Source organism: Ursus maritimus, unplaced genomic scaffold, assembly GCF_017311325.1.
Source record: "Ursus maritimus isolate PB19 unplaced genomic scaffold, ASM1731132v1 scaffold_15, whole genome shotgun sequence".
NCBI lineage: Eukaryota > Metazoa > Chordata > Mammalia > Carnivora > Ursidae > Ursus > Ursus maritimus.
Genome location: NW_024423897.1, coordinates 24498546 through 24525550, shown reverse-complemented (window position 1 = coordinate 24525550; position 27005 = coordinate 24498546). Strand labels below are relative to the sequence as shown.

The window sequence follows — 27005 nt, the reverse complement described above, 5'->3', positions numbered from 1 at the left end:
ATAAATAAAGGCTGATAGAGAGTGGCAACTGGCCTGGCCAGATGATCAAGAGCCTAGGATGCAAAAGACTGAAAGAGTAGGAACAAGGAGGTCTGGGGTTGACGCTTGAAGTGGGAAAACCTGTATACTGCATGTTAATGCCCACCAGAAAACAGCCACACAGAATGTGCATTCGACAACCAGGCAGACAGAGTGACTTGGTCAGTTGACCTCAGCCAGCCTCTGGCATCTGCCCCGCCCCCCCATGTTGGCACAACAGGGAGCCACGGTGGCAGGGGTGGAGTCTACACAAGCACCCAGGAGTCTGGGCTCCTTCTTACCAAGGCTTCCCTAGCTACTGCTACTGGAATGCCCAACATGCCTCCGACGGGGTCCAACACCAATCCCCAGTATGTTACGATCCCTTGAAGAGAGATCAACTGTCTACGTGGTTTTGAGCTGATCTCAATGAAACCCTTTCTCTTTAGAGTGGCCAGTGATTTGTTTCCAAAAATAAAATAGACACATATTCTGGGCGTATATTTGCCTTTCTTGCCTCCGACTGCACCACTATATGAAGGGCTCATGGAGTGTTTATTCCACTCAGCGGAGGCCAAATAGCATCACAGCAGTCAAAGATACACCCTTTACTCCGAGGAAGGTGTGGTAATGGGCCTAAGGCCATAGGATCACTGGTCCTGCCGTATGTCACACGAGGAAGCTGAGGACCTGACAGAGTGTTGGAACCATCTAATGAAGGTACAGCTGAATCGCCGGCTCAGAAGCAACACTCTATCGGAGTGCGGGTCCCAGACTTTAATGAAAGATCTTTAAACACCTCCTGCTGTGTCTCCAGGAGGTACCATATATGGGTCTGAGAACAAATGTTGACCCCTAAGAACAGGCCTCGGTAAGGCTCCTGCATGATTATCTCCATCTTGGATTCTGCTTCCTGCGGGACCCGATCTGCAATGTCGCCTCCTGTGTTCCTACAACACTCCGCATATTCCTTCCAGCATTCCACCATTCACCATGTTGTACTGAAATCCCCTGCTTATTCATCTATCTCCTGGAATAGTCCATGAGTTTCCTATGATCAGGAACCACCTCTTTGTTTATCTTTCCCTCTCCAATACCTAGCATAGCGCCTGGCCACAGGTGGCATGCTAGGTTCTGTTGGCAGCCCCCTGAGATCCCCTTTAACAAGCTGCTATACCCACCCTCTAGTGTTTCACTGTGTTATCCAGAAATTTCAGTCCCCCTGACCTAGAGGGGGACCTATAGACAATGACTGATTGAAACAGACGTATAAAATATGTAGAGCTCTGTGTTGCCATTCATATCCTAGAACTCTCTCTGGGATCAGGCAGAGATTAGGTCAGCTACACCCAGATCTTTGCTTGCTTTCTTCTCTTGCCCTATCCTACTTCCCTCCTTCCTTACAGCTCTCTCCTGGTCCCCTCACTCAGCATTTTACTTGCACAAGAATCCCTGCCTATGCTGCTGTCTTTAGGGAACCCAAGGTCAGATAAGTAGCAAGCAAGCATTTATTGAGCCAAACTACACTAACCTAGGAGACCCTCATTCTATAGTTGAGTAAACTCAGGCCCAGAGAAGGTTAGGGATTTATGTAGGGTCAAAACAGAGCTAAGACAAAAACCCAGTACTCCCCACCTCTGATCCAGTGTTTTCACCAAGATACAAAGCGGATATAGAGACGAATATGATGTCTACAAACTTTCTCAGGTAGCTATAAGCATTCTTCTCCAGTAATAATTAAATTCAGGAAAACAAGAATGTAACAATAAGGTCAGAAAGACGAAACAAGCGTTTACAAACCCACTAGCTATCCTACCGAGTGTATGGTGCTGGCCTTCCGGTTACCGAATCCCCCTCACTCTGATTTTTGACAGACGTAGAGGCTGTATTGTTAAGCTCTCAAAACCAGGAAATGTTTTCTAAATCATAAAACCTACCGCTGAGAATGACTAAGTCATATTATATTTTCCCACAGTTCACCTCCCTGGCACTAAATCCATTCCAGGATCAGCTGATGGCTAGAAATTTCCATTGCCTCAGGGGAAAAACAAGGAAGCAGGTTTAAAACCCTTGGTTTGACAGCCTGAAGCCAGTCGTGTCCTCACTGATCTCCGAAGTGACCTCAGTCAACTTTTGTGGCTCCTGATGAGTGCCTCAAAATAACAGCAACGAGCCAATCAAAAACTGGGTCCTAGAAAAAGAAAGGTGATCTTCACCTGCAGCGAAGGAAACAGTGTGATTTCAGTGTTCTGTGGGTAGGGCAAGTCAAGGTGAACAAACATCAGAGCAACTTCCTGGTTTTATGTGCTTTTGTAAAAGGTGAAATGGTTGAATGGAAGCCAAAGTTTGGTAATAAGGTGGGTAAAAGACTTTTCAGGGAAAGTAAATATTTCTATTTGTCTATAATTTCTCCCCGGGGGGTGTGTGGGTGTGTGTGTGATTATTCGATTCATTTTATCTACCTTAGAAATGGTTCCCATTTCTTTTTCCAAACTACATCTTCCTGGGTTTTTTGTTTTTTGTCTGATTTTGGTTTTGCTTGTTCGGGGGTATTTTGGTTTACTATTTATTGAGCCCCTACTACGTGCCAGGTATCAGGAGTTGGAAGCAGGAAGTTGCTGAGACTAAGGAGGCTTGCATCTGTCAGAAGAGAAAGCTGCTCAAAAAGAAGAGTATATCCCATCCAGGCGATAGCACACAGTTGGTACAACAGCCACGTGTTCAAGGCCCCGCTGGGGTATGAAGGAAGGAGCACTGTGCCCATAACAGATTGAAGTGGCCCATCCTCCCTGTACTTATGCTGCCCACAAATATATCAAATAAACCACAAACATGGGGATTCAAAGGTGAATGACACAGACTGCCAATCAAACAGTTAGAGCGGCTCAGCACCTGGGAAACGGAGACCACAACGGAAGCACTCGGCGTGGTCAAGGGGATGGACTGAGGGTGTTTCCGGCAGGCAAGACAATGGCTTCCAGGAAGACCTAGTGAGGGACGGGCGAGAGCAAGAGGAGAGAAACGAAGGGAGAGATAAGAGAGAAAGAGGCCAGTGTCTGTAAGGGGCCAAAGGTCCAGTCTGGCCGAGCACAGTGTGAGGGGGGAGCAACTGGGGTGACGCTCCAGGGCTATGAGGGGTCAGGGGGCACAGGGTCAGAGGGCTGAAAGGCCTTCCCTGAACCGTCAGTTTAAAGTAGCGACTCCTCTCAAGGCTCTTATCGTAAGCACTAGTTACCTTCTTTATTTATTTCCTGGGTTATTACCCAGCTGCAGTCCCACACCACCCCAAACAGAATGTGAGGACTTGAGGGCAGGAGGCTTGGCTAGTCTTGGTCACTGCTCCGTCCTCAGTGCCTACAACAGTGCCCGGCACATAGGAGGCCCTCAGTAAATGACAACTTTGGAAGCCGAGGTAAGAGTTCAGACTCCATTCGAAGACAGCCATAAAGGGATCAAACAGGACAATGCTGTGCCCAGACTGCAATTCAGATGACTCTGGCAGAAGGGCAGAAAATGGGCTCCAAGGGATGGTAGGGAGTAGGGAAGCAGGCAGGAGGACAAGGGGCTGAGTTCAAGAGATATTTTAAAAGCTGGACTGTCCAGAAGGGAAAGAGAGAGGACGGGGGGCAATCTAGATGAATTTCCAGATTTCTGGCTGGGTATCCACTTCCTGAGAGGGGGACCCTGGGAGGGAAGCTTCGGTGTTGTTCTGCTTTGTTTTGTTGGCACATATATGACAAGAAATTCTCAATGAACATTTGGGGAGCAAATGGCTGACTGACCAACTGGGTCCCATGGGCAGGGACCCACTGACGGGGTTGGGGAGGGGCCTTACAAACCATCTGAAGAAGGGTGCACCTTATTCTGCACACAATGGGGAAGATATGGTTTTTAGCTGGAAGGAGACACATCAGTTCTGGATTTTAAAAACATCGGCCTGGAGACGGTATGAGGGCAAAGCCAGAGTGAGATAGAAACTAATTAGGAAAGTATTCCCAAAAAAGAGATTTCAGAACTGTGCTTTCCCTGAAAACAAGAGCTGCCTTTTCATAATATCACACTGTCGACAATTTTATACTGTACCTTTTTATGTATTGCCATTCTTCCAAATATATTCTATAGATGATATAGCATAAGCGTAGAAGCTTATTTAAAAAATAAAATACAGGGGCGCCTGTGTGGCACAGCGGTTAAGCGTCTGCCTTCGGCTCAGGGCGTGATCCCGGCGTTCCGGGATCGAGCCCCACATCAGGCTCCTCTGCTATGAGCCTGCTTCTTCCTCTCCTACTCCCCCTGCTTGTGTTCCCTCTCTCGCTGGCTGTCTCTATCTCTGTCGAATAAATAAATAAAATCTTTTTAAAAAAAATTAAAATACAAAACCACAAAAGCAAACTTCTCCGCTAAAGCATTTGCATTATACAAAGTCCTAAGACGAGGTGCTCCGACGAGGGCCAACATTATGAAGCAGCTCTTCCTCACATTGACCCTGTGAGGGGAGTCACTGCGCTTGGAAAGAAAAACCACATTTTTGCCTCACAAATCTGCTCTGAGGAATGTCTGTAGGGTTTTACTGTGGCACTGATGTTGCACGCTTTCTCAAACCGAAGCTGAATATTTATTCAAGAGATAACTAACCATCCAGAACACTCTGCGGAAAGGAAAACTTCCAAGTATGAAATAACTTAGTACAAGCATGTAACATGCCTGAGAGGCCCAACCTCCTTGGTTCACTAAAAGCAAACCCCAACAAGCGAAGCTCTAAGAGTCTCTCCCACAAAACTCAGGTCCACTAACATAGAGCTTGGGAAAGAGAGTCAGCGAGAGAAGAGGTATGGACGGGCAGGTGCTTAGTTGGCCGGGGGGTGGCGGTGACAGGGACCTCTGGCCCCACATCTCTCGGCCAACCGTGTTGCCGTGTTGCCGGCCCTGTAGGAGGGCAGGGAAGGAGTGGGTAGCAGGCCCGGGGCCACCGTGAAGATGCAGATCTTGGGTTTGCAGGTGAGGCCAGAGCAATCTGGGGCCCTGGAATTCTTCTTGCAGAACAGGACCCGCCACGTTCTCACTTTTCATTCCTTCCCCAAACATGAGTCTCCATGCCAACCGCTCAGATTGCAAAAAGAAAACTAGCCCTTGCCCTGCCCTGAGCTCCTCCCAGGGGTTAGTCTCCACCTTATACCTGCTGCATAGGGTCACACAGACAGGGCCCCACACCACTCCGGGGGCGGGGGTGGCTATTCCTGTAGACTCCATAGCTTCCCGTAGCCCCGCAGCAATGAGGCGGTGAGGCAGTCCTGGCCCCTAGCTGGGTGCTGGCTGAGCGGACAGCTCGCTCTTTAGTGACATAGAGCCCGGGTCCTAACTTGCATGTTCCGCACGTGGCCCTCGTGCAGGGCTATGTTGGTTCCCCCACTTCCTATTGCTGCCGCAACAAATTACCACAAACGTAATGGCGTAATATGACACCATCTTCGCTTACAGTTCTGGAGACTAGCAGTCCAAACATAGGTCTCACTGAGCTAAAATCAAGGTGTCTGCAGGCCTGCATTTTTTCTGGCAGCTGGAGGGGAGAATCAGTCTCCTGGCCTTTTGCAGCTTCTAGAAAACTGCCCCATTTCTTGCTGGTGGCCCCAGCCAGCAGTCACATCACTCCCACCTCTGCTTCCAACATATCACCTTCTCCTTCTTATAACACTGCGTTTGCTTAGGGCCCACACAGACAATCCGAGGTAATTCCTCATTGCAAAATCCGTAATTGGATCACAGCTATGAAGCCCCTTTTGCCTTGTAAAGCAACATATTCTCTGTTCTGGGCATTAAGATGCGAACTTCCCTGGGGAGCTGTCGCTCTGCCTTCCACAGTCCCCAGGTGCATTCTGTCATTCAGGTGTTCGGATTTGTTGAGCACCTGTCATTTGTAGGTACCGGACTAAGTGCAGGAAATACAGAGGGGAATAAAGCAGGAGCGTTGGGAAAGGCCCAGAAGCAGAGGTTATGAGTTTTGTTTGTGCTTTGTATGGCCTGTGCAGCTCTATTTTTTAAAATATTAAGATATATTAAATAAAAGAGATTTGCATCAAACACCTGAACTCATCGGCTGATGAGGCCACCCCGGGACCTACCCACTCCTGCAGCACAGCACCCATGAGTGGGGCTGGATGAGCCAGCTCCAGGGGCCACCACACTGGGTCACCTCCTGCCGCACAAGCTGGTGTCTGGCTGACCGTAACACGCTGACCACAGTGAGTATCTGGGTTCAGACACCACAGCCTCGGGTAGAAATGGCAAGGTGAAAAAAAAAAGAAAGAAAGAATCGGCAAAGTGGGGTGCCCAGATATGCACCGTGGAGCCAGAAGAAAATATTATGAATTCACAGGCTGCCTTAATCTAAAAAAATCAGGATTCTTTATTCATCTCTAATTTACAGATTGATGGGTGTCCTGCCTCTGTTGCCCAGGTGAGACCAGCCATGTGTCTCACCGGCTGGGTACGCAAGTCTCCCTGAGGGAGCAGCGGGAACTGTGCAAGACAGAAAGATGGACGCTGATGCCCTCACTCTCTCTCCCGGTCAGGGACGCACCACATGCAGTCTGCCTGGACAACCGGCCTTACAACCGTGTTATCTCACTGTAACTAAACAAATCCTCACTAACAGGATCAGTGGTTTTTTAAAATTCCTGCAAATAAGCCATAGATTAAAAATATAGAGAAACAATGCGAGGACCAGTAAATGCACAAGGAATTGGAAGGGCTGGCATTTCTCCTCTTCCTGTTGGAGCTCTTGATCATAGCTGGTACAAGGTCAAAGCGTTAATATTCTAATGAGATCCGATAAGAAGGTAGTCAAAATTTATTGAACTATTGACAACATGAGTCTAGCGCTAAGTACATGTCATACCGTGAGAAAGTAGTTAGTGATAGTAGGATTGATATTTGATTTGCAAAGAGAGGCAAGCGGAGGGATATTCTTACTGAGACAGTATCCGCTTCCCAGACAAAGTGGCTCCCTGCTGTGGCGAGACTCTCCAGGCTGAGGACACATCAGGCCCTCAAGCACTGACAGCAGAGTTCACCTACATTTGACAATTAAATTTCTTCAAAGCACAGCCTGAATCATCCAAGGAAGTCAGAAAGAAACCTAAATCAGATTTCTAGCTACTCAAGAAGATATTCTTCAAAGTGCCCCAAAGTAGCTTTGGTAAGACCGCAGTATCCAATATGTGTGTGGCCATTAGAACCACGGATGAGAAACAGTATATATGTTAAAAGTACAGGAGTACTCCCCTATCTACGATTTCAGTTACCCGTGGTCAGTCACGGTCCAGAAGCAGATGATCCTCCCTCTGACCTATCTTCAGAAGTTCAATAGCAGCAGCCTAAAGCTACGTCAAAACGCCTACATCATCCACCTGGCTCATCTCATCACACAGACATCTCACAGCATCCCAAGAAGGGTGAATGCAGTATAATAAGATATCTCGAGAGAGTGAGACCACATTCATGTAACTTTTCATATAGTATATTTTTTACAATTGTTCTATTTTATTGTGAGTTGTTGTTGATCATGGACTATGCCTAATTTACAAATTAGACTTTATCATAGGTATGTATTATAGGAAAAAACATAGTACATATAGGATTCAGTACTATCCATGATTTCAGGCATCAACTGGGGGTCTTGGAATGTATCTCCTCTGGATAAGGGGGAACTACTGTATATCCTATGGAATTCAAGAAAACTTCCCTATCCATGTTCTGTAACCCTTGATGGCTATCTAATCCATTGGCTCTCAGCCTTATACCCAAGGTAATTGCACAGATGAGGAGGAAAGAGGGTAATGAGTAGAAAATGAGGGAAATGAGCATTACTGAGCAGTTGTCTGGTGGTAAGGAAATCTTAACACAGTATTTAATCAAGCCTCTCTGAAGAAGTCATTATTTCAAATTTACAGATGCAAAATTAAGACCTAGAGAAGCAAAGTCACTTTCCCAAAGCCACTCTGAGAACATAGGATGGCACTCAGGTTGAAGCCCTAGTCCATCTGACTCCAAAGTTATGGACTTGCCAACACCCTACACTGACCACTGGCTCACTGACTCACCACCCAGTCAGAACCATTCACTGCGCTCCCAGATCTCCCTGTTCTGGAACTGGAACCTTCCCTCTCAAAGCCACATCAAAGCTTCAGACCACAGCCCCAGACCTCCAGTTCTTGACCCAATCCACTCTCGGGCCAGGCAGGAATCAGGAAGGAGGGAAGAAGATGGGAGAAGGAGCTTGGAAGGGCCCACATACAGTAGGGTGGGAGCAGAGCTGGGGGGGGGGGGGGGGGGGGTGCGGTCAGACCCTGAGCAACCGGAGTGAGAGTGAAGTGTCCATACTACGGATGCCATCGTGGCTGGAACCTGACTCCGAAGCTCCTCGTGAAATCATGAGGCGGTGTAGGCCCAATGGCACTATTTGTCTATTCTATGCCCAAAATGAAGTAAATAAGCGTTCAGAATTTAATTCGAATCCTACAAAGAGATACAAGGCCGTTGATTCAGAATGCTTTATCTTAAAAAGTCTCAAAGGAAGCCTTTCATTGAACTAAATTAAATTTCAAGAAGCCATGGAGGGCGAGAAGGCCCAAGTGCGGGGCTCATTGTGTAAAAAGTCCCAATAATTATGCTTTTATTAGTAATCCTTGACTTCTGGAACGCGCCATGGGAGTGCAAAGCTTTTCCAGCGAATTAGGTCCAGAAAATGTAAGTGGGCTTGTGGAGGTACTTATAGAACAAAAGGCCAGGCCAGCGACCACAGAATTTCGGGAAAAGTTTAAGGCCCCAAGCGCCAGAGGGTCTGGTACCGCTCACCCGGGCTGCAACGGCTCGGAAGGGAGGGCGGCAGGATTCGTTCGTTCTGCTCCTCCGAGTGCAACCGAGAGTCCAACTCTGAAACCCCCGATCGGCGGCGAGGGCCCCGCGAAGCTCAGGAAGGACCCCCACCCTGGGGCTCCCCCGAACTGGCCGGGCAGGGCCGCGCGAGGCGGGGGCCGCGGGCGGGGGGGAGGCGGGAGTTGGAAGTTTTCCGCGGCGGCGCCCACACCCCCGCGCAGGGCCGAGCAGTCTCCTCCCCGCCGCCCAGCCCAGGACACCCAGCCCGAGAGCTCGAGTCAGGGTCGCCGCGCGGTTTCCCGGGGCCCCCGGAGTCCGGGGAGGGCCCCCGCCGGCGCCCCCGTCCCTGCGCGCCCACCCTCTGCTAGCGGGCGCGGCGCGGCCAGGGGAGGGGACCGGGAGGGGAAGTTAGGCGCGTACCTCCGAGCGCCCCGCGCGCCCCGCAGAGCCCCAGGCAGGCGGCGAACAGGACGAGGCGGCGGGCCCCAAGCCGCCCCATCCCGCCGCGGCGGCCCCGCGGTCGCGCTCACTCCCGGGCGGCGCCCCAGCTACCTGCGCCGGCCCCTCTCCGCCCCGCGGCCGGAGCCCGCAGCCCGGCCAGGGGGCGTCGCCCCCAGCCAGCGCGGGGGGGAGGGGGCTGGGCCGGGGCGGGGAGAGCCATTTGCGACCTGCAGCTGCTGCGCGCCGCTAGCGCCAGCGCCGGCCGGGGCCTTCTCCAAGCCGCTGGCGAAACCGAACCGGGCCGGCAGGGGGCCCGGCGCCCAAAGAGGCGCCGACGACAGAGGGTACGTGGCCCCCCGCCCAGCCGGGCGACAGGTGTGGTAGGGTGAAACGGGCTAGCAGGAGGTGGTGACAAAGGGAGGCTGGGGAAGGACTAATGGAGGAGGTGGGCTAGCTCCCCCGGACTGACGGAGCTCCTGGAGCGCAGGGGTCTGTTCTGCGGACTGCTGTATCTCCACTGTATACCTGGCGCGTTGGCACCAGCAAGTGCGTGTCGGATGAGTGACTTAGAGTGGGAGGTAATAAGGTGACATAATCGTTCCTTATTAAATGTGAACCTCATTTGTATTTAAAGGACCGTCCCTCAAGTTTTTCCATTGAATTTTTTGGAGCCGCTATCAGAGAATTAATCGAGGCCCAAGAGTCGTGTGCAAAAACTCACCTTCAGATCTGGGCCACATGCTCCTAGGGAAGAAGAGCCTCCACCCAGGTGTGAGGGTTCCAGTAAAATGGACTTGACCAGGATCTGACAAGGACAGGATTTGACCAGTAAGAGCCAAGGGCCTTCCAGCTCAACCTCTCTTTCCTGTCAGTTTCCCTGGCTGTGTTCTCTGCAACATTGGTGTTTGACAAAATGCTAACGAATGTGCTATAGGGGCAATCAATGCTAGTGACATTGTGTTCCTAATAAAATTAAGGATAATGTCATATCCCCTTCCTTTCCTCTTTTAGTTCTGTAATAAAGTTTTGTGGGGTTTTTTTTAAGCATAGAATCCAATTTTGGCCTTTTTGTTAGCAATCTGTAATTTGTTTTACTCTTGAGCGGACATGTGTCACCTGCTCAGCAGCCCCCCTGGCAGCGTCACCCTACTTCCCTAGGGGAATTGCTCCCACTTCTTGCCCCTTTCCTGCCCGCCACCACTGGCTGGCTCTGTCCTACAGAAGAGTTGGGGATGCAGCTTGTCATGTACGTTCGCCTGGGGCCGGAAGGCCAGTTTAGCTCAGACTTGTCCAGGCATGCGAAATTTCTCCTGGCAGCCTCAGGTACACACATAAATTGAAAATATGAGCGGTGCAGAACCGGATTCCCCAGAGAGGCCCCACTGTGCACCAAGGAGGCTTAGTCACATGTCACCTCTGGTTAAGAACACAGGCCTGGCACTTTAAGAGAACTGAGTGCAGATAGCTTGGGTACTAGTGAGTGACGTTGGTATGTAACCTTGAGCACATCTCTCATTTGTCTTAATTGTAGGCTCCTCCTCTGAGAAATGAAGATAACGCTGATCCCAAGAGGTGGGTTGTGTGGTTCGGCTAGCTCAGGAGGAGTGCTTGTTGAGCACGATGCCTGGTACCTGGTAAGGAATCCCTGGCACTCTCATTGTATCTGGGATTCCAGTCGGGGCTGTGGGGCTTCTCTGGCTGGTTTCTGAGCATCCCTGGAGAGACACAGACTCCTAAAAATGAGTCATCTTTTATCTTTCCTTCAGGATGGAGGACTGTCTTATTTTCCTTCCATGAGCTTAGCCATATATACCGTTCAAGACTACTCATGTTATCCACATAACGATTTTGATACCAGTTCCAATGTGTGGCTTTTTCCCACCATCAAGCAATACCCTGACACCAGCTGGGTACAACTGGACTCAGTTCTGGCACATGAGATTCCACAGGTTAAGGGCTCAGTCACACAAGACTGCCCCCCGCCGCAGATGTTAATCACAGGTCCAGATTGCTACGAGGCCTTCTGACTGACTGGGTATAAATCAGAGGCTCCCACGACTCCCTACTTGGGATCAGCTAATTTGCTAGAGTGGTTCACAGGACTCGGGAAACCAGTTTACTCGCTACATACTGGTTTATTATGTTGGGGAGCGAGAATTTCTGTTCCCTCAAAGGTCCTTCTAACTGGACTAAGAATCAAATTGACATGAGACAGATTAACAAGAGAAATTCAAATTTAGCAGGCATAAATATGGGGGTCCACATAGACATAGAAATTTCAAAGACAGTCAGACAAAATGAAGTTTATATATGTCATTCTGAACTAAGGAGAAGGGGGTGAGGATCTGGGATTTCGGAGGAAACAAATGCATTGCATGCATTTCACAAGGTGACAAGAAGAGCAGATGTTTGGTAATTAAATGTTTGCCCTACTGTACAGATGGGTGACTCGGGTAAAATTTATATCTGTTAGTAACTCGTATTCTGAATATCTAAATCCCCAACTTAAATTCTTCTGTGTGGTTAAGTGAGGGGCAGAAGTTTCTCTTGAACCTGCAGGATCTTAAGTGCCTTCAATTCAAAATGATCCGCATGCCCAAATGGCACATTCTGGGGGTTGAGGGGAGAGAAGAGCCTGTCCTGAACCTGTTCGATGACAAAGGACGTTAAAGGATATGAAGGAGCTGTTTTAATTAGTGCAGATGAAAGAGGACTTCAACTACCTCCATTTTGACCTCAAACTTTCTAACTGATGAAGGTCTCCTTTCCAAAGACCCTGTGGGCAAAGTATCCCCTGATGGCAACGAAACTACCCCCTCACACAGTAAGGACTGCCCTGAGCCAGCAAGACTCCTTGTGATTGATGCCAAGACAATGATTGACCTGACCTTTACCGCCCACCTGCACAAACCCACCCGACCTTTGTCCCATGTTTTCCTCACATAAACCTGGAAGTATTTTCAGCACTTGGAGATCATCTTTGGGACACTAATTTGGGACACTGTCTTTCCGGTGTTGGCCTCACCGAAATAAATTACTTTCTGGTTTCACCACCACTCATCTCTCTGCCTTCTAGATTTTGTCAGCCTTGAGTGGCTGAACCTGGTCTGGCACCCCTGTACCCCAGCCACATAGAGAGAACTTGAAAGAATCAACTTGTAGGAATCAACGTGAACTTGAAACAGTTACAGGAATCAACGTGAACTTGAAACTGTTACAGGAATCAAGCCCCAGGTGAAGGGATATATAGGGCAAGGTCAAAAACAAAGGGGCTTCTCTGTCCTGGTGGAGCTTAGGGCCCCACCTCCCAGTAGCACATGGAAACGTTCCAGTTCACCACCCTGGAAACTCTCCAAACCCTTCCATTTGGGTTTCCATGGAGGCTTCATTACATAAGCATGATTGATTAAATCATTGGCCATTAGTGATTGAACTCAACCTCTAGCCCCTCTCCCTCCCTCGAGATCTGGGGATGGGACTTAAAGTTCCTACCTTCTAATCACATAATTGGTTCCTCTGGCAACCAGCCACTATCTTTAGGTTACCTGGGGCTTTCCAGATATCACCTCATTAACATAACAAAAGATACTTTTTATCATTCTCCTAGTCTAGGAACTTCCAAGGGTTTTAGGACAAGCAAAAAATGAAGACAAAGTATTTCTTTCTTATTATAAATCACAAATCATACCATGTTCCTAATTTCTAGCACTACCCCACTGCCCATAGTAGTTCTGATTTTTTTGAGGTAGAAGAACCCTGGGCCCCGTGGGTGGGAGTTGTAGCTCTGGCTCTAGAAGTGTGAGGAATGACACACCTTGCAGCTGCTTCTCTGTCCTTCCCTACTAAATGAGAGGATTGGATTCCATGATCTGTAAGCTCCCTCCAGGCTCAAAATTTTATGATTCTCATTTGTCATCATCGGCATCAGGACAGCCCTGCCATTTAAACAGAGCTCTTTTAATTAGCTCACAGAGAAACTTGAAATATTTGAATTTCGTTATTCAAACCAAGGCCATGGTTGCTGATAAACTTGAAGCTTTAATTTGGAAAAATCGCTCAAAGCGTCAAGATGAGAGTAGGAGCTCTCTTCCTGTAGAGCCACTTGCTCCTCTTCTTTAAATTAGTTGTAATCTATCACTTACATGCTTCAAACATTGAATGTGGTCTCCCTCCAATTTCCATAGCAGTTAAGACAGCTCTAAAATAATGAGAAATTCAGATGCTCAGTTGTTAGGGAAAGCCCAGATGTAAATATGGTGACGCTGGGGATGTTTCTTTAGTGTCTGGTCAGAAAATCCACCTGCATGAGGGTCACACTCGAATCCAGTCATTGTGGCTGGCACTCACCTGGTATGCCTCAGCAGCAAGAATTATTCTATTTGGGTTTTAACTTGAAGACTGTTTGCTCAGAAATTAAGGTATAAAGAAAAGAGAATGAATATAGAGAAATGAAGGGATAAGAGTAGAGAGATGTGCACTCATGCAGTATTCACTGAACTCTCTCTCCCAGATGCAAGAGGCACACGAAGATGTCACGGTGCCTACAGAAATGAATTTGAGCTTCTACCTTCAAGGATGTGACAACATAGAGAAGGGTATAAGACCCATGTAGCAGTAATTTTAACAAAGGTAAATTAGAGACTGGGCCAGGCTTCTGGGCCCAAGATCCTGTTCTCTTAAAGTTTCTAACCCATATACCTTGATGACATGACTGGTTTGAGCAGTCCTGTCTGATTTACTTGACTCCTCGCCCTCTGACCCCACAGAATGGAACCAGGGTGGGTTCCTGATCTAAAGGGCACACAAGAATGTCAAAGGTGATACCCTTTCAAAACTTTCAACCAAGAGGCACTAAGAACACAATGAGTTTGTGGCAGTCATGGGGCCAGTAGGTCACGTGGAGATGGCTTCTTCATGAGCACCAAGCAAAGACCCATGTCCACCAACGTTATGGAGGAACAGGGACTGTGAGTCAGGAAAGAAAACCACCTGCCTCCGTCTCAGTCTTTGCAAGAGGAGATTGGCACCATGTCCCAGAGAAAAACTGGTTGTGAGGGACAGTCAGAGCCTCAGGCAGCAGCTGCTGGTGGCTTTCTCGAAGCCCAGATACACCTCTGGAATTTTGTTTCCATGACATTCTTCGGAGCTCTTTTGATAAATCCACACTTTACTAGAGCTAGTACACAACTCTAGCTTCACGAACTCAGGGGTGCATGAATAATAATTTTTCTATATTTTTCCCAAACTCAACTTGCTTTCCGTTTTGACCTCCCAATTTGCTGTGGTGGATGCAAAATTTTCTCAGTCAACTGAGGTTTTTGCTCCCGCATCGCCCTCCCCACGTTGTGTTGACACTCTGTGGGACTTACGTAGTGCCAGGACATCAGGGAAGACTGAGAAAAGAGCCATGGTGGTTATCTGCTCCTTAGTGCTCTTGTGGGGGCGACTTCTGAGACATTCCTTACCCCATGTGGACTTTGGATGTCAGTCCATACAGACTCCACAGAGACAATCTCATTCCCACATGAATGGCTCTGTCAGAAACTTTTCTATTTCTTCCAAGCCACTCGGAATGTTCTCAGCCAATCTGGGGTAGAACTCTTTGTGAGGCTGGGTAAAGGCCTTGGCTGCCAAAACTCACCACAGACATTTTCTGTCCTGGTGTCTTACCATCTTCCTGAGGCCCATAAATCTCCATGTAGGGATTGCACTGCTTCCACGGGGCCCCGCCCTTCTTTGGGATCCACTAATGTCACTGTTCTGGCCGTTCCCCCCGATCATCCTGTCCCCCAAGGCAGGAAACCCTATTCCTCTAAGCCAGTTGGGTGTTGAGAAAGAGCACTGTATAGACCAAGATGGCGTTTAGCCACTCAGCAGAATAGGATATGAAATCATGAGTTTGATTATTGAAAAATAATGTTACCATTCTTGCAAATCTGAGGTGTAGACTGGGATTTGTATTTGCCATATCAAGGAGCCTGTCCAGGAGTGCTAAGAACTCTCATGGAACGTAACCTACTCTGAGATTAGTTTAAAGGTGATTAATTTGTACCAGTTTCTTTGAGGCAATGGCTGTGACCTCAGCGGGGTTGATATCTGGAAATGAGGCGAACTCTGAGAAGTCAGTGCTAACTTTGGAAACACCAGTCTTCAAAAGAACAGCTCTCGATGCTTGAAATCTCCTGGGAAGTCAACAGAAAAAAAGAAGAAAGGGCAAATGCAACCTCGTTGGAGTTTGCTGCAGAGATTACATTCTCTGAGTTCTAGAAAGCTACCTGAGGAAAGTAAGGGCCTCTGTCAAGGATTCTGAATTTCTCAAAGAGCAGAACCACTGAGCAGGGGGAGCAGAATGATTCCAGCCAAACCAACTATCTCCAACAACCAAGAGGTTCCTTCTTACCTTGCAAAACCCACACAGCTAATGCCACACTCACATACCACCGTGGCCTGGAGCGCACGCAGTCTCCACTCAGGCCAGGGGAGCGCTCAGCCTAGCCCGAGCTAACTGTTTCAAGATAGCTGTTCTCAGTAGAAAAGGGGAAATTTCTCCAAGTGGGAAAAGGCAGATGTTTTTTGCTCTTCCTTGATTGTAGAAAGATAAACACTTTCTGGCAGATTCTACATCAGAAGAGAACCCACAGCTATTAATGTGGATGCTGAGGCATATTTGCGGGTGGTTGGCAGGGGGAGGCTTGGAACCTGGGAGACTGGATTTGGTCCAGTCTGTCAGAAACCTAGGCTCATTCAGCCCCCTTTTCCTCAGGACGTCAAAGAACCCCCAGACTCAAGTTTAAGTAGTAACTGTAAGGAGGGGGAGGGTGGGGGATAGCACAGCTGAGCAGCAGTTTGGTAACAGCCCCATGATTTGTGGAGGCAGCTTTTCATGTAGGCTCTATCGCCTCTGACTGGGTGAGTGGTGAGAGGTTCGAATCCCAGTTCCAGTGCTCAGTAAGGCAAGCTATTTAACCTACGTGCCTCTGCTTTATCATCTGAAAAATGGACATGGTGTCCTATCTACCTCCGTATGGATGTTTTGAGGTGAGATGAGGCCATCTACATAATATGCTTGGCACTGGGTGGGAGGCAGCATTTTGGACTGCTCACTATCCCTGCCCTTAAGCAAAGTGAGTGATCCCTTCCTTGAAAGATTCTGTTCAAAGATGTGCGAAGATCAAGGGAACAAGGAAATAGATGGGTGTGGAAGGATGCAGGGATTTGTTTCATTTAAAAAATATTACCCCCCCCCCGTACTAGTTTGCTTGCCAGGAATAGAACCCCACAAAGGGGGTTTTAACTAGAACAAAAGACTATATATGATGGATATGAGGGGCGCGGGGGCCCTCTTCAATGTTCAAGCTAGACTTTGAAGAATGGGTCAGTGGAAATGGCATAAGAACCCAAGAGGAAGGGGGACCCAAAGCCCTTGAGAACTGTTTTTATAGAGACTGAGGGCAGAAGTCAGTTGGCCATGGGTTGATAAAGAAATGAGGGTCGTCCCGGAAGCAGTCAGTGTGAAGAATTTAGCTTCGAAAATCTCCATGTTTTACCTGACTATCCTTGTTTGTTTTGCTGTTGGTAACAAATAGCTTAACATTGAAGGGATGGGAAAAAGAATTTTTGAGATCATGTGACTGGATGCCATTATGGGGGTCCCACCATAGTCTGCATTTTGAAACCCATATTTAAAAGAATGAGAAGGTTGGGTTAGCTGGTCTGGGAGGTCCCTGCCAGCTTGGACATTCCATGTTGCCTTGAACAAATCCACTCTTACGGAGGCTTTTCAGCAGCACAGAGCACACAAAGCTGGCTCTTATCTGTAGCCACAATGGAATTCTTGTAACCTTCCCACAAGTGGTGAATCCTCCGTTTCCAACTGTACCATTTTCTGCCTGGCTTCATTCAGAACCAAGGCTCCATCAGGCCACAGGCTTTGATATAAAGTCACCCCCTGAGTGACAAGGGGTCCCCGTGGACAGCTCTAAGTGGGAATCTCTCCCCACAAACCCACCCTCAGGGCCCCTGTAGAGTTAGGCCCCGTGTGGAAGCCCTGTGCTGAGTCCCCAAGCTCCGGGGTAGTTTATGGCCACTTAGTATGTCCACAGGAGGCCTGTGGACTTCTCAGCAACTGGGAAATCAGAGAGTGCCACCACCACCCACTGACCAGCCCCAGGGACTCAGACGCAATACCAGTAGGCACCAGGCCTCATTAGGGAAGACACATTTCTGCCAAGCTTGCATTTCTAATACAAAGCTGGGTTCTGGTAACCCTAGTTAAAGAAACATAAGAAACCACGAGCAACCATTTTGGGCTATCTCAGGACAAAAAAAATTGATTTTTAAATTGTTGAACTATGCTTTCCAAAGACTACTTACTGCTGCGCTTGGCCTCCCCCTTAGGCAAGTTATACATATGACTCAGTCCCACCTCCACCCCCAACTGGTGAGCCTGGAAAGATAAACATGCCCTAAGGAGACCCCTCGGCCACGCGGCTCCTCCAGATAGAGAGCCCTGAGTATTGAGTATTTTCAAGGCAGAAATAAGGAGCAGCAGCAACTTTTGCACAGCCCCGTCTCAGCCCACCTGCCTGTGATCTTGTGTCTCTGGCGCCACCTTCAGGAAGTAGAAATGGCCAAGTATTTTCTGTCTTCCTCTGGTATTAGTTCATCCGTAAGGTACTGGTGAAGGTGACTCTGGAGGAGACCACATAGGAGCCACCTGAGAGAGAGGCCAAGAGACCGGGGGTTTCTAGTTGCATGGGGGTTGAAGAAATCCAGAGTGTTGATTACAAATGCTCAACTGGGCTAAAGGCAGCGAAAAAGAAAAAAAAAGTCAAGTAAGATAAAGATGAAAACCGTCCACTGGTTTTGGCCACTTGGATAAAGCTAATTTTGATGCACATAGCTCTAATAACTTAGTGGGAGACAGCAATGTTAGTGCCGAAAGTGGGTGGGACACAAAGAAGGGACATCATGTGTGGATGGTGCTTCAAGTGTTTGGATCGAAGAGGAGGAATGAAGTGAGATGAAGAATAAGGGGGACATAATATCAGGAAAGGGAGTTTTAGAATTCAAGCTTGCTTTTAGGTGGGGAAAGAAGGAGAGATGGACCATCCTAGAAGAGGGACGCTAGAAGTAGGCCCTGGAAGAGGCAGGAGGAAATGGGGTCCAGACACAAGTTCACATTGGTCTGGAACGAGAGGAGAGGCGGGGAGGATGAACTGGGACATATAGCAAGTGTATAAGTCAGAACACAGAAAATTGAGCCCCAGTTTTCTCTATGAAATGGGATGAAAGGTGTCTGCTAAGTATAGGTGGGTCCACATGGGCCGGAAAGACTTAGAATTGTCCTTGGTGTGATCCTTCTTCCCCTTCCTTTTGATGTAGACAGGCTGGGGCTGAGGACCCTGAGGGGGCTCCCACAGGACCAGCCAAGAGGTTCCCTGGGTTTGCACAGGATAGAAATCAAACTTGAGCAAAAAAACGTGAAAACACAGTATATTAAATAGCTTGAGTGACAGACAGAGAATAGCACACGGGGTACCTGGGAGACTCGGAAAGGAAAGGAGAGTCTCTTCATTGCTTGGGGCTAGAGGTTTATATTGGAAAGGGGTCCAGGGCACATGTTCCTTCAGAAATCCAGAGTCGGGTCTCATCAGGGGAGAGTGACAGGTGCACACTAGGTGTTATTTTATAAATCATTGAAGGTAGGAGTCACTGATGCCAGTGTCAGCCAGGGTGTGTTCAAGGCAAATGTTCTGGAACATGTTTGGGATCCAGCTCTTCTTAGATGTTATTAGGTGTTTGGGGCCTCGGAGACACTCAGAGAATGATTCACTTTCTTGCTTCCTCCTTTGAGTGGGAACATAGTGGTTTTTACTCAGATGCAAGGAAAAATATAGAACATGACTAAATAGGGTCTAGCAGGAAAATAGCAGAGGTGGAACCTTTCTAAAATGGAGTCCCTTCAGCTTTCCTATCTCCCTTTGGTTATGTAAAATTATTTGTATGCACATTGACATTACTCCTGGTGTGTCCAAGACAGGACTGGTTTGTGTCTATTGTCATGGTGTAATTATTCATAGTAAGCATTCAATCTCTATAGTGTCCCAGTTGGATCAGTAAAGTATACAGTGACTGTATATTTGAGAGAGAGAGAGATTGGTCTTTCATTAGCCTGACAACCGTGTTCTTTTCTCCTGTCGTGCAGACTCCTGCATCAGACACAGAGGAGGTAAAGTATAATGTTGATCCAGTGTTGGCATTGTTCTAGGTAGGTGGAGTAGAAGGCTGGCTTTTCATGAGACCCGAAAGTTCTGACAATTGGGCAGCATGGGGACAATAACATCGATCAATGCTGCTTCTGTGACCTACAGGTAAGGAGACAAGAAAAGTTTACGATTTTAGGGATTTCTCAGGGAAAAAGCCAGCATCCTTACAAAGGCTTCTGAGGCCCATATGACCTGTGCTCACCTCTGACCCTCCACCCTTCTCTCTTGTTTATTCCTCTGTGGCAAAGAAGATGGCCTCAGAATTTATGTGAGGACTGCACTGAGGGGAAGGAAGGAGGGAAGTGCCTAGAAGTTCAGCGAACACCACAGCCCAGATCCTTAACACATCAAAGTTACAGACTGTTTTACAACCGAAGACAGACCCCAACTACCACCACCCGAGAGCGGCCTTATGCCAAAGGAGGGGTGTGGGATTTCTGTGATACACAGACGGAGACGGAGGGGCCTTGGGCTAGAGGGGAAATCTAGGGATCGCCAGAGGATGGGCAATATAGTAGGCCCTAAATTAGCAAACATGAAAAGGCCACATGGAAGGAGTGGCAATTGTGTGCTTTTTAAAGAGATTACAATGCTTCCTAGTCAAACCTCAGCAACCTATCATTTTACTAAACGTTATTTCCTTTCTCTAAGTAGCAGTTTGTGAAACCCAGAGCTCTAAGGAACAGCAAGACGCCAGCTATGTCTGGAGCGGAGTGATAAGGAAAGGCTGACTCCACACTACACAACCACCTGACTAGTACATTCCCTCCTCAGGGGCTTGATACTCCCAGTTTCCTCTGCTCGTGACACTTCTGCATTCTCATGCCTACCGGTCTCTGCTGAAATGTCCTTTAATTGGTCACCTTTGGAAAGTAACTCCCATTCCTCTTAACCTGCTCTGCTTCCCTCCGTAGCGTCTATTACTGCACCTGCTGTCCACGCGTGCTTAGTTATTGTCTGTGTTCCCACGCTAGAATGTGGACTCCATGGGGCAGGGACTTGGTTTGGTCATTGCACTCGCTCCAGTATCTATAACCATGCTTGGGCCATAATGGGTTTTTAATGACGATGTGTTGAATGAATGAATAAATAAATAAATGAATAGGTTACTAAGAATATTAACAGAGTGACTGTTTTCATGGAATTTTGGTAAGTTCTCATGGGCAAATTGGGGAGATATTCTAAGAGAGTAACTGAATCTTGATTCTTAAGATATGAGTAGGTGAGTTGCCTCTTTCCCACTCGGAAAATCTGTTGGGCAGGAAAGCTATGCTCAGTTTCTGTGATCAAGGGTATAAAAAACTATATTAATATTTAAAAACAAAAACCAGAACCCTGGGGAGCAGGCATTATTGTCAAACCGACGTTGCAGATCGACGCTGAGATGTGGAACAGTATTTGCTCAAAATCATCCAGCCGATGAGTCTTAATCCTAGGGTTCAGTCTTCTGACTCCAAATTTCATCACGTTTCTATAGTCGAACACACCTTCCTTCCTATAACAGAGAAAGGAAACTCTTTATGGCCAACTCTCCCCTGGTCTCTCATCCCAACTCCCCAACATGTGTTTGCATCACAGTCTCTGGTCACCATATCCGATGGCATGTCTCTGTTCTCATAACATCCCACCCGTAGCGTTCAAGTTGACTCCTCCCTCCTTGAAGCATTTACCTTTCCTGGCTTCCATCCAGCACAAGCTCCTGGCTTGGGGGCCGCCTCAGTCCCTGCACCTGCACGGCTCCTTTGCTGGCTCCTGGTGCTCCAAGCAATCTCTGCCCGCTGCAGAGCCCCAGAGCTCGGCCCTGCCTCCTCCGTTCTTCTCCGTCTGCAAACTCTTTCCCATCCCCTGGTTTGAAGTAGTACATGGAAATGACTCCCAAATTCGTATCTCTAGTTCTGATGTACCCCCTGGGTTTCAGCCTTACTCGTGTTGCCAAAAGCCTTGTCAAGGACTGAATGTTTGTGACCTCCCCCCAATCCGTGTGTTGAAATCCTACTCCCCAACGTGATGGTGTTAGGAGATGGGACCTTTGGGAGGTGATTAGGTCAGGAGAGCAGAGCCCTTATGATGGGATTAGTGCTCTTATGAAAGAGACCTGAGAGCTCGTCTTCCTGTCTCTGCTCTCGGCCGTGTGAGGATAGAAGAGGGCTATCTGTAAACCAGAAAGCGAGCCCTCGCCAGGCTCCGGATCTGCTTGCGCCTTGAACTTGGACTTCCCAGCCTTTGGAGCTCTGAGAAATACACGTGTGTCATGTAAGCCACCCAGTCTATGGCATTTTGTGAGAGCAGCCCGGGGCTACCTAGGAAAGCTTACTTGCCTCCTCTCTCAGAGGTCAAATAGACATTTCAAAATTAATGTGACAAAAGTAGAACCCTTCATTTCTGCCCCCCCAGCCTGGTCCTCCCTCATCTCTGTGTCTAAAACCACATGGGGACCCCGTGGTTCAAGTCCAACCTTAGGAATCAACCTTCATTCGTCTCTTCTCCTCACATCGCAAGTTCGGCATCTCTCCTAAACATGACCCAAGTCGGCCTGCCTCACTCCATCTCTGCTGCTGCCCCCATGCTCGTCACCGTCATCTCTGCCGACATACCCCTAGGGGCTGGAACAGTGGCTGACACATAGCAGGTGTTCTATCAATATTTGGTGAAGGAATGAATTTGAAGTATTTTTTTTTTTCAACTTGAAGTTGCCAGTTGTTTGTTGATTTCGTGGGAGAATACTTGAGAACCAGGAATTCCTTCTGCAGCAGAATTTAGAGGCCCCGGAAAAAACTTAGACGTCAGTGAGGTGTACCTCCTAACACCCCATTTTGCCAGCCCTGCCCTTGCTGCCCTGGGGCCTTTCTGTTCCTCTGCTGTCTTCATGACTTCTCCTAATGAAAGCCGATGCTGAAGATAGTCCGAGATTTCCCACCCGGAAGTAGAAATCACCGTTGGCCACTTCAAGGACTCTTCTCCCAGAGCATTTGGGAGCCAGACCTTAAAATGATGGAAGAAAGGTGAAAACAGATAGGGGCCCGTGGGGACCTTCTTCTGTTTCCTCTCAGAGTCAGCTCTGGAGACTCAAGGCGGTGGGAGACTCTTCCTTTAGCCACGATTAGATTCCCGGTGAGCCCCTCAGCACAAGCTGCCCAGAAGTCCCTTGTAGGCCTCACAGTTGCCCGAAGAGTTGCTGAAACCGAGAGGTGGCATTCCAGGTGACAGCATCACGATGTATCTGCATTTCTCTGCATTCCCTCTAGCCTCTAACCCCACCATCTCTCCTTCCTATTAAGGAACTGGGCGACAGCTTCTGTTTTTACGTCACAAGAGAGAAAGACACATATCTAGAGGGAAATGTGACTAAAGAACCCATGGGATGAGTGATGAATCTCCTCCCCGTCTACCAGTGAGAGAGTCGGGACCAAAAGCCAAGTCTCTCTAAAGCCAAGGCCCTTAGGTGCCATGCCACCCTGGCTCCCATACCCTTGGCACCGAGCCAGGCAGTTTGTGAGAGCGGCCGCAGGCACGGGCTTGGAAAATGTCGCCTGATGGAGCGGTATTCAGGAAACAACTGTGACCCAGCCACGGTGTGTGTTCTGGGGGACTGTTGCTCTGTGCCTCCTCATTGAAACTTTGGGGATTGGAGAGATCCTCCCGGTGGTGACTCACTCCATTACTCATTCCACAGAACGTGGGGGAACCCTGTGTCTCCCCCTCTTCACGAAGCCTGGTTTCCCAAAAGAGACTTTCAAGTGAGAGGTCTTGACCAGTTCCCCGTCCCCTGAACTGCCGTCAAAGGTCTGCTTACACTGTTGCAAACCAGCCTAAGTTTCTTTGACCATCAGCACATGTCTGGTGCTTTTTTGGTCAATACTGGAACTGATCTTTTGGTGATTCGAAGTGGGTGGGGGGCAGGGTTGGAAGACACCACCTTCACCATAACCCACTACCAGGCGGTGGAACAATGAGAGGGACAAATTCCACCCGAAGTCCCATTTCAGTCCCCTCTCCTGTGTGGGGGAGAAGAGGCCCCATATCTGCCCATGTCACACACTTGCCTTCACATGAGTGAGTGGGCGCCCATCTTCATAGTTAAGCCCAGTGTTAACGTCCTCCTTGTAGCCAGCAGAAGCAGGTCCAAAGGGATTTTAGATCTGGAAACCAATTATTAAAATCCTGGGCTTTGCAGAATTTTAAATACCATTCATTCAAGGGCAGTGAGTCTTACAGAGAATCGAAATCGAACTCTATCTCACACCACCAAACTGAATACTTATAATCATCTGACATCCCTTAAACTAATTAACATGCTTCTTTTAGGTTTTATTTCAATAAGAATATTTTAAGTGCCCTGAAATCGACTCCTGGGGTTTAGATTTCTGTTTAGCATTCTGCATAACTAATAACCCTGTGATTTTCAAAAATTCCTCGCCACCTCTAGGAGGAAGCGTGGACTGAACTTGTACACAAAAATTATAGTTTAGGGGCTCCTGGGTGGCTCAGTCAGTTCAGTGTCTGCCCCCAACTCAGGTCACGATCCCAGGGTCCTAAGATCGGGCCCGGCGTTGGGTTCCCCGCTCAGCAGGGAGTCTCCTTCTCCCTCTCCCTCTAACCCCCGACCCCTGCTTGTGCTGTTGCTCACTCTCTGTCTCTCAAATGAATAAATAAAAAATCTTTTAAAAAGTATAGTTCATACAAATTATTTTAAAGTAAACTAATCTAAAGACGATATATCATTGACTCTGCCGCTACTTGCCAGGAGTGAAACCCCAGTGCCCTTCGCTCATGGGTAGCTTTCACCTTCCTTCCAGTGTAAAGCACTAGCCATCAATTTCTCCGTTTCTATTTCTATTTCCCTCGCACTCATAACTCTCTCCTTCCCCTTCCCCTCTCTGTCTCTCTCTCTCATACACACACATGCATGCACACCCGCACACACACACACACAGATCTTCCACACACTTCTCGGCCTGAATGGGAAGGGACAGAGGAAATTAGGCAAAGTGTGCACTTTTGCGAGGCTCCTATTTCTCTGGCTCAGCAAAACTCGTGACTTAGTTCATTTACTCTCCACGGAGCATTTTCCAGAAACCATAGAGAACATGAGTGCTGGCCGCATGACTGGAAGGTTCAGAAAAGGCTCTTTGTGTGAGTTTGGGGTTTCAGATCCCACAAATGCTGCGGTGCGAATGGCACATGAGTGACCCCCCCCCCGGCCCCGCCCCGCGCGCCAAGCATAGACTCTGTGATTGAGGGGCAGTGGCTTCCTGGTAACACACACTGCAGGGCCCCAAAATAAAGGCTCAGAACATTCCTCCCCCACCCAGGCACATGCCCTCCCAGCAAACCGCTGTGTGTGGGTCACCTGTCCCTCCTCGTCACGCCACACCGTACACCTTACCCACTCCCCCACTGGCCTGAGCTCTGTTGCGTCCTGATGATTTGAGTGCCCGCATCATCATTATAAAGCACAGTTAGAGTAGATCTAGTATTTAGATAGCCTCACGGCACCTCGCACAGGGTAGACGCTTCACAAATATTCGTGTCCATTCTCTCTATAGTTTACTCCCTCACTTATTCAATGATTTCTGGACTCCAGGTGGAATATTAAAAAGTGATTTCAAAGGGGGTGATTTCAGGGTGGATGAATTTTTCCACATTGAGCTCTGCTATCTGCATGGGTCTATTCCAGGTGTCTAGAAAAGGCATGCAGGTCAGGTCGTGGAGACAAGAATAGTTTAATGGGAAGTTGGTTCAGGCTGTAAACTCTACCTCTCTTCCCAACATGTCTCTTGGGTTGATAAAAATAATTACTAATCATAACCACAAACATTAGTATTTTGAGAGTGTTTGCTTTTTAACAAACACTGCTGTAAGTGTTTTACTCATTTAATCCACATTATACCTTTATAAGATAAATACTATTAATATCCCTGTTTTACAGATTCCGTGGTGCCTGGAATTCTGCTTTTAGAGATCATTTAAACCCCACCCTGTTTCCGGCAATTCCCTCAGTTTAGACGCACGTGCTCCTCAGTGTGATAGTGTGATGAAGTAGTCCAGATGAAGAAAAAGCTTGGTGTAATTCAGTGTACGAAATGCCTCACCTCCTGGAAGGCTGCACTTTTTGGCAGAGCTGGAGGAAGAGGCTCTGAAGAGAGAGCACAGGCAGGTGCAGAGACAGCAAGTGGAATAAACACCTATGTCATATCAGCCTGGGAGCTCCGCGTCTGGGGTTTAACTGGGCAATGACTGCGGATGGGGACCAAAACAACTTTTGTGTCTTTTTAATGCAGAGTTGTCCATTGACCCCAGACTAAATAAGAGTTTGGGGAAAGTGAATTTGAGCCTTAGAACAATGGACTACTGATGCCTAGACCCGACATTCAATCCACATAGGGTTGTCAGGTGAGGGTGATTTTGTCCCCCGGTCACATTTGGCAAGGTCTGGGGAAATTTTTTGCCTTGACTGGTGGGAGAGGTGGCAGGTCTACCAGCATTTTGTGGTTAGAGGCCAGATATGCTGCTAGGCATGCTACACTTGCTTGGGGCAGCCCCCTCACCACAGAGGTGATCCGGTCCAAAAGAGTAATAGTGCTGATGCTGAGAAACCCTGTGAATACATCTGGAGCTGCACCTGTATGGTTAGAAGTGCCGTGGGCGTTGCTGGGAAGGGATTCATCCTGAGACTAAGTCCCAGGGGCGCCCTCCAGTGGCCATTGTGAATCTCAGGATCCTAAATCCAAAGGGTGTCCCCAGGTCTCAGTCTTTTCCCCACTGTCTGCTCAACCGCCAGTGGAAGAGCCGCAAGGGGTGTCCTACCCTGGACAGGTACTGTCCCCTCCCCCATGCACACAAATTTATGTGACAGCATTGGGCATGAGGCTCCTTTAATCCCCCAGTTTGTTAACTTTATGGGAACAGCTTTGTGTGGCAAGAGAAAGATACAAAGGTTCCCTTTCCTGAAGACGGAGCATGACAACCAGGGAACTCTTTCTCTTTTGTGCCAACTAAACATACCAAGTCAGTGTGGGGACTTGTACTCCCCAAACCAGAAGAGTGGTACCTTCATTGCTCTCCTAGGAATGTTAATGAGCTTAGCAACAACAGCAACCTCCTTCTGGGGTCTGTGAAACCAACGAACCTCCTTACTTGCCAGTACATCTCTATGACACCCTCTTGAAATTGACCCTCCATTCTCAAAACAGTGAAGGGACATCATTAGAGCTTTTCTTTCTTATTTCTGTAGTTTTTAGGCTCTTAGATAATGGCTTTGATCCTTATGTGAAGTCTGTATAAAACGCCGAAATTATTGGGAAAGTGTAAGCCTGAGACTCATGCTCGGTTCTTTTCTGACTGATGTTGGGTGAAGCAATTTGCTCTCCCAGTACCCAGACCATGTCCAAATACGCCAAGCTA

At 48.2% G+C, this 27005-nt stretch overlaps 1 protein-coding gene and 1 long non-coding RNA gene across 6 annotated transcripts in view; one reads left to right on the top strand and one right to left on the bottom strand.

The window, feature by feature from the left end:
- LOC103664834 (chondroitin sulfate proteoglycan 4-like) overlaps positions 1 to 8976 on the bottom strand; it is a 61889-nt gene extending 52913 nt beyond the window's left edge. The window contains exon 1 of the mRNA XM_040630623.1: positions 8872 to 8976. The gene's annotated coding sequence lies outside the window, so the exon portion shown is untranslated. The remainder of the gene's footprint in view (positions 1 to 8871) is intronic.
- A 574-nt stretch (positions 8977 to 9550) lies between these two features.
- On the top strand, positions 9551 to 24139 carry LOC103664621. 5 transcript variants are annotated; one of them, XR_005834857.1, is made up of 6 exons: positions 9551 to 9677; positions 9968 to 10161; positions 10865 to 10967; positions 13844 to 13962; positions 19604 to 19706; positions 21996 to 24139. It is a non-coding gene; the product is annotated as an uncharacterized LOC103664621 (long non-coding RNA). The 5 variants fall into 5 exon arrangements; XR_005834858.1 differs by lacking the exons at positions 13844 to 13962; positions 21996 to 24139 and adding an exon at positions 19853 to 20701 and having other exon boundaries at positions 9557 to 9677; XR_005834856.1 differs by lacking the exons at positions 13844 to 13962; positions 21996 to 24139 and adding an exon at positions 19850 to 20701 and having other exon boundaries at positions 9557 to 9677.
- Positions 24140 to 27005: the final 2866 nt, after the last annotated feature.